This window comes from Phocoena phocoena, chromosome 17 (genome assembly GCF_963924675.1).
Source record: "Phocoena phocoena chromosome 17, mPhoPho1.1, whole genome shotgun sequence".
Taxonomy (NCBI): domain Eukaryota; kingdom Metazoa; phylum Chordata; class Mammalia; order Artiodactyla; family Phocoenidae; genus Phocoena; species Phocoena phocoena.
In genome coordinates, this window is record NC_089235.1 from 51,778,403 (window position 1) to 51,792,936 (window position 14,534).

Below are 14,534 nucleotides of genomic sequence, written 5' to 3' on the forward strand. Positions count from 1 at the left end.
ATGCTAAGACCTATTCTATGCACTAGGGATAGAGCAGAAAATATGACTGAGGCTCTCACTCATGGATCTTACAGTCAAGAAAGAGGAGTCAGACAAACCCAAATAAATAGTCAGTTGATTTTAGCCAGTGAGTAGTACATGCAAATGATAAAATAGACTAATGTAAGGGAGAAGGTCCTCATGGCTGCTTTAGTTAAGATGGGCAGTGAAGGCCTTTCTGAGGCAGTGACATTTGAATTGAGACCTGAATAATAGGAAGAGTCACACAGACAGCTGCATGTCAAAAGAGCCTTCTGAGAAGAAAGAGCAAGGACAAAGTCCCCAAGCTGGCACCAGGGCTCACGTGTTTAAGGGACTAAGGAGGCCACTGTGACTAGAGGATGTGAACAAAGGGGAGGGTGGAGGGAGATGACACTGGAGAGGGAGCAGTGGCTAGACTAGGTAGGGCTTTCTAGACCATGGTAAGGAGTCTGAATACCACCATAGACTAGTGGAAAGCTGCTGGAATAATATGATTTGACTGACTGTTTAAAGAGACTCTCTAAATTTCTCTCAGGAGGTCAGCCTGAGGAGGCACAATGGAGGAAAGATGATCTCAAGAGTGTACAGCAGTAGTCCTTGCAAGAGAGGGTGGTGGCTACTGAGGGCTGCATTAGTGGGCATGGAAAGAGGAATGTATACAACCTCAGAACAATCGGAGAACTAGATAAGTTGGATAACTTCTAAACAAAAGAAAAAATATATTGGGTTTCCCTGGTGGCGCAGTAGTTGAGAGTCCGCCTGCCGATGCAGGGGACGTGGGTTCGTGCCCCGGTCCGGGAAGATCCCACATGCTGCGGAGTGGCTGGGCCCGTGAGCCATGGCCGCTGAGCCTGCGCGTCCGGAGCCTGTGCTCCGTAACAGGAGAGGCCACAGCAGTGAGAAGCCCGCGTACAGCAAAACAGAAAGAAAAAAAAAAAGAAAGAAAAAGTATATTAAGCACTAATTATGTGCTCAGAACTGTATTAGTCTCAGGAAAGATACAAAAAAATTAAGATGAGTTCCTGCCCTCCAAAGGCTTACAGTCTGATTGGGATACAAAGTAACTAATACCTGTGGAACTAAGGTGATATGTGATGGTGAGTCTGTGTTTCATCTTCTCTAGGAAACAGTAACCAGAACCACAACTGAGAAAGAGAAAGTTGGGGCGGGGGGTGGAGAGAGAGAGAGAGAGAGAGAGAGAGAGGAGAGAAAAGTAGGGAGAGAGGGAGAGGGTGTGAGAGAGAAAGGAAGAGCAGGAGGGAGGAAGAAAAAAGAAACTAAAACCTCACACTGTCCCTTATGGAAACATGAAGCCCAACACTGACCCAGTGGGAACTATCTCTGAAACCTCCCGCTCCCCTTCCACTGCCACCCAGTCTATTAAAAGTGGGTTAAGGAGTATTGCCAGCTGGACTCTCTGGAAGCAGATGCTCAGATGGAATTTGGGCAGCAAGATATTTTTTAGAAAATAGCATCTGTGAGAGAAACTGTTTGGGGGAAGCAAATCCTGTCCCCATTTCTCTTCTTCAATCTGTTCTCTTTTTCCTATTAGAGTGGGAGTACCCATGGCCATCTTCCTTCCACTAATTTAGAAACTGAATTTCTTTTCTGAAATTTGCTGAGTTCTGAACTGTCCTGGTGCTACTGTAAAGAAAGATGTCAGAGCCAAGAAAGGGAGTATGTCAGGGGTCACCCAGTTCCCATTATTTGGCTTTCCCCAATGGGTCAAGAACCAGAGAGTTGGAATGGTGCCTGAGTCTAAGCATCTTCATTGACCCACAGAGGGCTACTTGCTTGGTGAAGGGTGACAACAGTAGTGTGAGGTAGCCCACTTTTTGTCATTGCTGAGGTGAGGAGAAAGCCTCAACTGGACTTTCTGCACCATGAAATTTTGTAGGGCCTGTAGCCCTACAAATAAGCAACAGATGTGTCCGAATGAGGACGCTGGTATCTTGCATCTGGATGACTTCCCCAATGAAGAGTTCACATTCTAGGAGTGCAGTGATTGTGGTCCTGACAAGTTCAAGAAAAGACCTGGAAGGAAGATGAATTGTCCTAGGTTTACGCTGTAAAATTTCGAACGATAAATTTAACATATTCAGAAAACAAATTATTGTTCACATTTTCCTGCATACTCTGGATGAAGTTGCATATGCCATCATCAAGAAAGCAAAGTAAAAACCTTTGAGTGAGTCCCTGGAAGCTACTGTCCACAGGATAATGCAGCCTCGTGAGTAATGACACAACTGGCATTAAGTATACGGCATCAGAGAACTGCAAAGGCAAGCTGATCGATATTGTGTCAATGCGAACACGTTCCCAGGAGCCCACATTGTGACTAATAACAGCCTTGCTACCTTTATCTCACAGTGGGAGATATGAAATTAGCTGGAAACAGCACACTTGAGAATAAAGAACACAAAAAGATGGTTCCTGGACCTCAGCATAAAGAGATGGGGTGTGGACACTGTGAAGAATCTTTACTTGCACTGATTGGACAATAAACAAATATGTAAATACCTCCTCTCAATCCATTATATAATCTTCATTGATAACTCACTATATCTTGTATGAGTCCATGAATGTTGTAGTATATTTTTAACCAAATTGTTTGTTAGACAGAGGCCCCACAAAAATATATTTTCTCGCTCAGGATCCTGCACACCTTAGGCGCAGTCCTTAATATGATTTTTTTAGACCAACAAATGAAAAGGGTCCCTACTTTCCCTTCACCTAACAAAGTATCATTGGTCCTCTACCTCCTCCCTAGGGTAGCAGCACCAGGGGTAGCACACCGAGAGAAAAGGAGAATGGATGGATGAAGCTAACACACCAGATTCATATATGCACTCTTATGCCCCTGGATCTGCAGATCTAACCTGAGGCAAAGTGACTGAAAAGTTACGGACTTCAACATGGATGGAGTTAAAGGAGATTGCTACCTTGAAGTAGAAAATGTGAGCAATTACTAGAAAATTAAATCATATAATTACACCTCTGTTCCAGCATCTGGAACCTCAGTGGAGATTCCTTGAAATTGCAGATGCCTTTCTTTTCTTACTCCACAAACTAAGTACCTAATTATATGAATATCCAACATCAGTTTGGATGACTTATCCAAATGAAATATAGAGTTTGTTTTGGACCTCCAAAGAGAATTTGCTTTTAGCTCCCACACACAAAAAATGAAATAAACCAGATGTGTAGCTAGAGGGACCCATGAGAGCTAAAAACACCTGTTGGACAGACTAAAACTCTAAAGAACAACTGAAATCTTAAGGCAATTATGAAATACACGATTAATGCAATCCTTGCTATGATTTATCTTTGTGTTTCTCACTTATACTTGGCATAATTAAGGAAATGCTGAAGACTATTGCACTTGATGGCTCATAAACATGAATATTTAAAAACATTTGATACCAATATTCCCCATAACTTATTACATCATTCTTTTAATGTGTAGAGTGCTGATGATTTAGAATAAAATGTCAATTACAATAGACCTAAGTATTTCAGGTCTAGAAATATTTCTTGATTCCATTGTGTCTACAAAGTGGACTTATAAGAAATAATTCAGAAAAGTCAGTAAAGTAAAAATTGTTTTCTTCTGTAGAAAAGTACCAAAATTTTGATTAACTGTGACATGTAAAATATGATGATTTTATTATTCAAGTCTAGGGTTGAGAAGAAGTAACTCTAACTAAACGCAGACTATAAATGCTGAATACCTGTATCCATACCTGTCTGTCTTCAATCTCCATTAAACATTTAGCTATTCTTATTTGTCATAATGTATTATATGCTCACTACATCGTCTAAGAAATCTGTAAAATCTCTGATGCCTAGCTCAGCTCCTCTTTCCTATCAATCAGTGTGTGCTAAGGAAATGAGCTAATTAATCCCTTGTTTCATTAGACACAATTCACTTGAGCCAAGCCCTGTGCAGGTGTGGTGGATAAGACAGTATTACAGCACTTTCATTCTAAGAGACAAACATACGACAAGCAAGTATTTATGAAAGGCCCTGTAAGCCTAGCGGCTAGAGTACATACTTAGAAATCCCATTGCCAGACTCAAATCCCAGCACTCTACAAGCAACGAGCTTTGTAATAAAGATGCATGCAGGGGATTCCCTGGCAGTCCAACGGTTAGGACTCGACTCAGCTCTTTCACTGCCCAAGGCCCAGGTTCGATCCCTGGTCAGAGGGGAAAAGAAACCATACATGTAATAACAGAAGCTCCTAGAATTGTTGCAGGGATGAAGTGAACTATACTTACCAAAGTGCCTACTACACAGTAAGATTCAAAATATGTTGGCTATTATTATGAACAAGCATGATACCCACCATGAGGGAAGAAACGCATGCAATATAATTCTAATACCAACCCACAGGAAGTATGAAAACACAAATTCACCTTAAAAATAACATTCTATAGTCAAAATTGAATGTGTCTGCACTACCTTCCTTCATCTAAACCACTGCTCATACTCCATTCATCCATTCATTCATTCAGTAAGTACTCACTGAGGCTCTGCCATGTGACCAGCCTATGCTAAACAGGGGGTGCAGGGTGAGGACAGGTCCTGCATTCGTGGAGCTTGTAGTCTATCTTGGGGAATAACCAGAGGTGACTCATTGCCCAACAGATTCAGTAGGCACTTGACTATAAGTGGTAAGTCTGAGGAGAACTCAGAAACTTCATGAATAAATAAAATTCTTTTTTTTTCAGGATGTGTGAGTCTCCCTAAATTCACATGTCACTTAGAACTGGTCAGATTGCTTACTTTGAAATTCAGTCTCTCGTCTCACTTCTGCCACTCTCTTGACACTTAAGAGTTCAGTATTAAATTTTTATAAGATTTTAAATCTTGAAAGCTAGGTACCACAGAAGTACCATTAAAAATTCATAAATCTTGCAGAAAATGTGTCATAATTAGCTTACCATCTTACAGAGCTAATGTCATTTTAGGGTAGCCAAGTTCTGACTTCTTATTCAGTAAAGGATGTTAGTGTATGGAATAAAGACAGAGGCGACATAGTATAGTTGCAAGAGTCCTGGCATTGGATTTTTTTTTTTTTTTTTTTGCGGTACGCGGGCCTCTCACTGCTGCGGCCTCTCCCGTTGCGGAGTGCAGGCTCCGGACGCGCAGGCTCAGCGGCCATGGCTCACTGGCCCAGCTGCTGCGCGGCACGTGGGATCCTCCCGGACCGGGGTACGAACCCACGTCCCCTGCATCGGCAGGCGGACTCTCAACCACTGCGCCACCAGGGAAGCCTTGGCATTGGATCTTCTAAAAAATTTATTTATTTTTAAATTTATTTTTGGCTGCATTTGTCTTCATTGCTGTGTGCAGGCTTTCTCTAGTTGCGGCGAGCAAAGCTACTCTTCGTTGCTGTGTGTGGGCTTCTCACTGTGGTGGCTTCTCTTGTTGTGGAGCACGGGCTCTAGGCACACAGGCTCAGTAGTTGTGGCATGCGAGCTCAGTAGTTGTGGCTCGTGGGCTCTAGAGAGCAGGCTCAGTAGTTGTGGCACACTGGCTTAGTTACTCCGCGGCATACGGGATCTTCCCGGACCAGGGATCGGACCTGTGTCTCCTGCATTGGCAGGCAGATTCTTAACCACTGTGCCACCGGGGAAGTCCCTGGCATTGGATTTTGAAGGGCTTGTTCTTCCACTCATTTAAGCAAATATTTTTATTAAATATTTATGTTACTTCAACCTTTTCTGTATCTTTTTGCCTTCCTGGGAACATCACCTTCATTCTCCTTTGGGAAGTGGAGATCAGCTGACTCCATCCCCAGCTACAGTGTGGCCATGAACTCAGGCCAGCCATACGAGCACATCCAACTCAACAACCAGTGATTGGTCCAGGGACACGATGCAAAACACTTCCACCAAACTTAGTGCTGGTGCTTTGGGGGAAGCTATCGGAAAGGAGGTGCTTTCTTTTCCCTTCAATTGCCAATAGGTTATATGTATGCTTGAAGCTTCCAGCAACCATTGCCAATCCAGAGTGTGCCTGACAACAAAGCCAAGCAAGAGGAAAACAGGGACCAGAGGTAGAGCATAACTGGGAAGAAAAAGAAAGGGAGAAAGTCTGAATGCTGATGACTTCTCTATGAAGGGGTATACACTCAGAGGTACTCTACTTTCCATAGATAAATGCAGTTTCTGTCTTAGTCTGTTATTTCACCTGTTGGCAAAACAGTGAGTATGAGACAACTCAGCATATCAGTCAATTCAGGGCCTGTCCTCTCCCCTTCCCTGGAGGTTGATTCAAAGGGTGACAGCATCTGAGGGTCCATCAGCTGCTGAATCTCCCGACGGTTGGCAATTTCTAAGAAGTCCATGACTCTCTGTCTACTCAGATCTCTCACTGTCTTCCTTGTCTCAACCATGTAGTCCCTCCAGATTGTCTAGCTCTCTCTTGACAATGCTGAAATCCTCCAGAAAATCTGTACATTTCTTACCTGACATGCCAAGCAACCTTTCTCACCCTATTATTTACACACCATAGTGTCACAAAGTGCCTCCTGGGGTTTAGATGGACATAATGTCACAGGTATCCTTTCTTCTTCAGCCCCTATGCCCCCAAACGTGGAGTTTTCTAACATCTCTCCACCAGAAGACTCGCCGAGGGTCAGGACACAGCCGCCATCCTTGGGATTTCATGTGTATGTATGCTTGCTTGTCCCCTGTCTACCTGCCTCTGTCTTCTAAAACCTGGGATAAGAAAATGGACTTTTACATTGTGATCTATTCTTCCAGATCTATTCCTTTACATAAGCTTTTTCTTTAAAAAGAAAAACAAAACCTTGTCTCTGGTGAGAGTTTCTAAAGCCTACTTTGATGTTTGAAAGCCGATACTCTGTCAGGCCCTGAATGCTCCATCTCCGGATGGGCTCCCTCCACTCAGGCCTGAAATCAGGGAAAAGAAAGACATTGCTGATAAAGGAAAACACAGTAGGTTGTCTGAGACTTGCTTTAAATTAATCCCAGCAAAGGGTACCGGCGGGTGCGGGGAGGGAAGGAGTCGGAAAGTACAAATGAAGCAAGATAAGCCATGAAGAACCTAGGGGCAAGACGGGAATAAAGATTCAGACCTACTGGAGAAGGACTTGAGGATACCGGGAGGGGGAAGGGGAAGCTGCGACGAAGTGGGAGAGTGGCATGGACATATATACACTACCAAACGTAAAATAGATAGCTAGTGGGCAGCAGCCGCATAGCACAGGGAGATCAGCTTGGTGCTTTGTGACCACCTAGAGGGGTGGGATAGGGAGGGTGGGAGGGAGGGAGACACAAGAGGGAGGAGATATGGGGATATATGTATATGTATAACTGATTCACTTTGTTATAAAGCAGAAAACCACCATTGTAAAGCAATTATACTCCAATAACGATGTTTAAAAAAAAAAGATTAGCCATATGTTCATCATTGTTGAAGCTAAGTGATAGCCCATGAGCGTTCATCATACTATTCTTTCCACCATCTTACTACTGTTTTCTCTATGTGTTGATTGTTGGAACACTTTTTGCAAATAGAGGAAAACTTTATTGCAAATTTTTTCTTAAAATAAAAGGAATAATTAGTTAATATCAAAATACTCCTCCATTAATGCAATGATGTTCAGGGTTTAGGTAATAGAGAACTATTAAAGAAAATCAAACTGAAAGGTAACTTGATCATATTTGTAATTTTGAAAGGTTACTCTGGCTGTTATATTGTAGAGAGCTCCTCTAGGCATCAAAACTAGAGGGGACTTGTGCCTTGGTCTAGATAAATTGAGCCAAGAGGTGGTAGAGCTGGAGGGGAGGATTCAGAAAAATGGTGTGTTTTGCACAGGGAGGATAATGAGAAAGAGGCACCAGTGTTCCTGCCAGGTTTCTGCTTGAGCTACGGGGAGAATGTCAGTGCCGTTTACCAGTATGGCAAGTTCAGAAGCAGAATCAGGATTGAAGAGTGAGCTACTTGGCTCAAGCCTTGACTTTGCTATGACATTTTTGAGGGATCTTGGGGGAGTCAGCTAATTCTGTGTTTCTTTTTTGTACATGTGAAATTGTGTGAATAATATAAAATAATTCAAAACGTTTTAAACTATAAAGCATTATTAGATATAATTATTGTTTTCCAAAAATTTATAATACGTAATATGACCCCAGTAAATAAGCAATGATGAAAGGAAGAATGTTAAACAATGTTGGTCTCTAACCCCTGTTCTTGAAAATTCTTCAAGCCAGTTTAAAAGGACCAGTTTTTAGGAGAAGAGCTAGTTCTCCTGTCCATCAACAAATTCAAGAGAAATAAGATATGTACAGATGGTGATCACAGTAACAAACTGAGCATGAACATTTCGAGAGGAAACAATTCAAAATGCAATCAGAAGAAACTCTGACTTAGCTTATCACAGAAAGCATATGGATTTATTTTAGTAATGTGTCAAGTTCAAACAGGAAGAAACAAGATGAGTGGTGAAATTTGAATGAACAAAAGCCTATTGATTTCAGTCTAATAAGATAGAAAATAAAAGGCCTTCGCTCAAGATACACGGTATTTTTGCTGATACCAGCGAAGGAAACACTTGCCCACCTCCTTGCAAAGGAAAAGGTGTAAACTAAGAAAATAATTCCAAGCCAGGAAGCATTTAATGCATAATACTGACAGCTAACTTTCACACCTGCATTTTTAAAAAAAAATTTGTGCTTCGCGGTTAGATCTTAAAACCATTCCATTTCCTTCTGATAATCCTTTAAGGTATCGGTCCTCAAAGCTTTTCTTAAGATGAGAGTCCTGTGGCCCAAGTTGCACAAGTTTTATTATAAGGTCTCCTTTTGTCTTCCCTTTAGGAAAGTCCTGTTTTTCATAAAGAAACATTGATAATTTATTCCTAGAATTACAAAGCATTTTCCAGCGTGGCAAAGAAGGGAGACTCATTTTGTTATACTCAGATGTCCTTACATTGATTTAAATTCCCAGCATTCTGTGTAAGTCTGGCCTTTGTCCGACATGGCCTTTATTTCTCTCATCTCAGGGGTTTTTACAGGGGTCTGGAATGCCACTACTGAGAGAGCGTGTCGGCAGCATTTCTTAACAAAACACTGCCAGAAATACAGAAAATAAACATCTTTGAAAGATAGCTGAGTTGAAGTGCTTCCAGATTCAACTCTGAATAGTTAAACTCCCTTAAAGCCTGTTAAATATTATAAAAATCAAGTCATTAACTATAGTTCAGCTTTCAGACTGCAGCATGACTTAGAACCACTGAGACCTAAAAGGCAAGTTTTGTAGCAGTGTTATTGGTCCTCACACAGGACAATCTCCTACTGACTTTGGAGATGGGAAGAGGGAAGAGGCTGAGAACTCAGTACTGAGGGACTCTCGGGGGAATAGAATGTCTAATTTAGGTTGCTGAGGATTGATGACGAGCTCAGCACCTAATTAAAGCTCCTTTGCAAATAGCTCCCAAAGCAGAATCAGCGTCTCTATTTGGAATCAGTGATCACTCTCTGGGGAGTCATCATAAGCCAAAAATCATAACTTGGCCTTTTGGAAAATCTTCACCCTAAATGATGGTAACCCAAAGAGCGATGAAAATCACAAGTTTTATATCGGAGTCCTGGAACGAGGTCATATTTGTCTTATCTGTACAAGCATATCTTGCTCAACTATCAGGCTAGGAATAAATAAATCCTGGAAAATGCTCAGGCTCTAGGGAGAAAGTAATCAGCCTTTCGCACAGAGCATAAGAGCAGTTCATCCATGAAAACATGTGTCCTAAGCAATAACAGTGCTCCATCAATACAGGCCTCTTGGAAGGTGCTTCCAAGGCCCTCTGTGCCAACAGGGAGAACATTCTATGCCTCTCTACAGGCATGTGAGTGTATATTTTTAACCACCACTTGGGAGTTAAGGGAAATCTCATTACTTTCCTACCTTTAAATCATCTTCAGACATCCAGCTCTAGGGTTCATGCAGCCTAGAGGGAATTAATTCTCCATCTTTAGTTACTCTCTCATTAGTTTACCTGCCTCCAAGTGATGCAAAAGTCCTCAGTTTCTTTTGCAGAGCAAAGAATCCAGAGAGGGTCACAGTGGTTAGAACTGAGATGCCCGGTAGTATCCTGAAAGGCAGCTGATTCTGCTACTCTGGGGCTACCCTGGGCACACGATGCTCTACAGAGTCTTTGTAAGACCAGGGAACGAGCCTCCCAGGTACACACAGAACACCTTCCCAGGTGTGCACACTCAGTCTTCTTACCGTTCCCTGCCTGGGGCTATCCCTGCTCTCTGCTCCCTCTCTCTTCAGGGATATTTAAAGTCAACTCTAAATAAGCTGAGAATTCCAGGAAATATTGAAAGAGAGATTATCTTCCAGAAGCTCCTGGTTTGGGTTCCTAAAGGATAGGAAATACAATGGCCCTTTTACCTTTCCCCCCAAAAAAAAGATCTCTCTCTCTCTCTCTCTCTCTCTCCCTCCCCTTCACATACTCACACATACTTCAGTTAAAAAAAGTTAACATTAGTGTTATTATTCCATTTAACAAATGAAGAAATTAAGTCTCAGACATGTTTACATGTTCACTCCCCTAAGTGACGATGGCGTTTAGCTAGTGAAGGTGGTCTCTGGATCCAGGTCTATATGGATCCAAAGCCCATGCTTCTAAACCTTCTTTTGTCAGAAGCAGAAAAGAAGTCGGTATTTCAGAGGACGACTTGTAGGAAGGCAATCATTATTTAATTAAAAAAAGAAATTAGGTGCTTAGGAAAATAACATTAACAGGTAGATGCTGCTGCCAACGGTACCATACACTGGGGGTAGAGCTTTTGTTCTTTGTCATTTTTTTTTCCCCAAGTGTTTACCCATTTAATGTATTTGTTCTTCTAAACATGGCGAGGCAGGATGGGAACTTTAAAGATGGGGCATAGAGGACTTAGGCACAGACGACACATCCCACAATCATCCTGCTAGAATACTGTGAAGGAAGAGCTCTGAAATCACAGCCCCCGCTGCCCTGACGAACAGTTTACAGGACAGGGTGTGTCAGGAGGAGAAAGGCAAATAAGATACAGAGCAAGGTGTAAGGCGAAGGAGAAAGGAAGCGGTCAGAATCTTAGTTTATTGATGTGTTTTATTCATGATCTATTCCTGAGTAACAAACTACTCTCACATTTAGTGGCTTAAAACAGCAAATATTGAGGTTTCACAGTTTCTGTGGGTGGGGAATGTGGATGTGGTGGAGCTGGGTGCCTCTTTTTCCGTGTCTTCCATGAGGCGGCAGTCATCTCGAGTCTCAGACCGAAGGGTCGGCCTCCTGGTTCCCTCACAGCCTTGCTGGCCAGATCCAGTCCCCCAAGGGTTGTTGGGCTGAGGGCCTCAGTTACTCGTCTTGCCTTGTAAGGTGCTCCACCGCGCAGCTCATAACCAGGCATCTGGCTTCTGCCAAGTGAACAAGAGAGTTAGAGAGAGAGAGGAGAGCAGGCTAGATGCTGCGGTCTTATTGTAACCGGCCTTAATCCATTTGGCTGCTGTGACGGAGCACCAAAGACTGAGCAGCTTATGAACAGTTAATTTATGGCTCAGAGTTCTGGAGGAGGAAGGTGAGATCCGGGTGCCAGTAGAGTTGGCTGAGGGTCCTCTCTGGGTTGGAGACTTCTCACTATATCCTCACTTGACAGAAGGTGCAAGGGTTCTCTCTGGAGCCTCTTTCAGAAAGCACCAATCCCTCAAGGGGTCTCCACATTCATGACTTACACATATCCCAGAGGCCCCACCTACTCAGACCATCATCTTCGGGGGTTAGGATTGCAACATATGAATTGTTGGTGGGGGTAGACACAAACATTTAGACCATAGCCTAGCCTAATCTTGGAAGTAACATCCCATTATTTTTGCTATATTCTATTCTTTAGAAGGAATTCTCTAGACCCGGCCCACATGCAAGGGGGAGGGAATTACACTAAGGTGTGAATACAAGGAGGAGGGGATTATTGGGGGCATCTTAGAGGCTGCCTAACACACGTGTTGATATGATTCATTGCTGGGCTGAGCAGTCAGGCTATTTGAATTCAAACCTTAGCCTTATTACTTGCTAGCTATGTCATCTTCAATAAGTTACTTAACTACTTTGATCCTCAGTTGCCTCATGTGTAAAATGGAACTGTGAATGGTACCTACTGATCTTAAGGAGTCAACATGGATTCAATGAATAGTACGCAATCAAAAGCTAGGGTAATGCCTGGGAGACGTGTATGGGAGACATTCAGTGAATTTTAGCTAATATTATATTAAAAACTTTTTTGTACACCTGAAAATAACACAGTATTGTAAATCAACTATACTTCAGTAAAAATTATATAGGATATAATGTACCTTTTCTAGCTAATAATATATATTCAAAAGAGAAGGCTTTTATTTTTAACTCCTGAAAATAATGTAACATAAAGTGGTCACAAAGGAAGCCAAAACCATAACCATTCTTGAAACAATTGAAAAAACTTCACCTATGTTGACACTGAGCATTTTTCTCAATGTAGTAGAATTTCAAACAACCAAAACGTAATCTAAGAAAGCGGAATACATTTACTGCCGTATCACTCTCATAGTCTACCTCTTATCCTGATTTCATAAATATATTACTACCCAAATGAGAATATTTACTCTCCTCTGGGGAGTGGAGTGGATTTGTTTGGCTAATGTCACTCTGTCATTTGAATCTCAGATCTGAACCCTTCCTTACCCTTCCTTGCAGACCCCACTGGCTGTACACACAGACCCACTGACACACATACATACAGTCAGATTCACACAGAGACATAGACTCAATTCTTGGATATAAATATCAGTTACATTCAAATGAACTGGAATTGCATAGACATGCTTACCAATAAATATGTTCAATTAATGAGATTTTACCTAAACTCCTCCTATATTCCCCAGCTTGGTAAATGGCATCCATCATCTTCATCTACACAGACACTGGGACATAAACTAGGGAGTGACCCTGGTTCTCTCTCTTTCTCACTCCTCCATCTGATCGCTCACCCTTCTCTATCCAGCTCTCCTTGGTCACTTCTTTCTACCACAAATGTAGCTGCTTTAATGTATGCCCTCATCAATGCCCAAAGCGAAGCTGGCTTCCTTTCAGAAGTGAAGACTGTCTCTCACTCCAGCTCCTTTTCCCACCTTGCCACCTGGGCTCACCAACGCTGTGGGTAAATATTTCTGTAACTGTAACTCACAAAGTTATTTATGAAAATTGCCCATAGCCTTCATCTTTGCCAGTTCAGATCTAGTCCCGAGAGCCAGGCTGAGCCAGGGACAATGCAGCCCTCACCATCTCTTTTTAATCTGTCCCCAACTCTGAGACCAGCCCAAAACTTCCCTGTCAAGGGGAGCTTTCTAATTGCTTTATACAAGGAAATTGCTGGTGGTATGGTGAGGGAAGGGTCAACCATTCACTTATTTACCATTTGCAACTCTGAATTCCAGTTTACATTCAACTGGAACACTTTCTGGCAAAGAAACATCTTACTATGCAAAGGTACTACCCTGAGAAGGGTAAGCTATCAAAACGCTGTTGCCCATTTAACATGGGGAATACTGGTTGGAGCAAAGTCCTTACACACTGGGACTTGAGATAGGTTTTATAGGAGTAGGGGGATCCATAAACCTAAGTCAGGTAGCCGTGTTCAAAGAAGCATAGACAGATTGAGCCTAAGAGTGAGAGGTTCTGGGCTCCTGAGAAGAAGCATGAGGACTCAGGGTTCTTGATTCCAATTATTTCTGGAATTGTGAGCAAGATGACAATGTTCTCTCAGTAGCCCACACAGGGGGGTACCTCCAGAGCCAGGCTCTGCATCTGGGTCATGTCCCCCAACTCTTACCCATTCTGATCTCAGATCAGGTCCAGCTTTCTCTTCCCTTCCCTTACATCTGTCGTGCATCTGCCACAGACAAATTATTTTGCCTTCGTGTCAAGCCACCAGATGTGACAGGATCTTCCTGAGAGATGGACCAGAGCAGGTGAAGACAAATGAATGGCTTTTGCTCTATTAGAGAACACAGAGTCAGATGCATTCTTAGAAGTCAGGCAATCTGTTTTTTTTTTTTTTTCCAGTTATAAAATCCTTGAACATCATTTATAACAGGAATCTCATATTTTTGTCTTTTCAGCATCCCTTTCTTTTGTCTTCTGTTAGCTACTCCCTTATTTTATTTTGGGCAACCAGCCCTCCCACAATTTCATTTTATGTAATTCTGGTGAGGCTGATTCTACCTCTGTCTTCAGTGATAGGTGTGATTTATCACCAGTCCCAGAAGCAGCAACTGAAAGTATCACATCTCCATGGCTCAGGGGTTGGCTGAGGGTGGACATGTGGCCCAAGTCAAACCAAACATACTTAATCCTGGGACTATTGCTGGGGTTTTTAGGGAGTAGCAACTGTCTTTCTTGTAGGGTTGCTAATCAGGCAGGATGTAATCCTGAAACTTCTGGAGGCTACCTTGC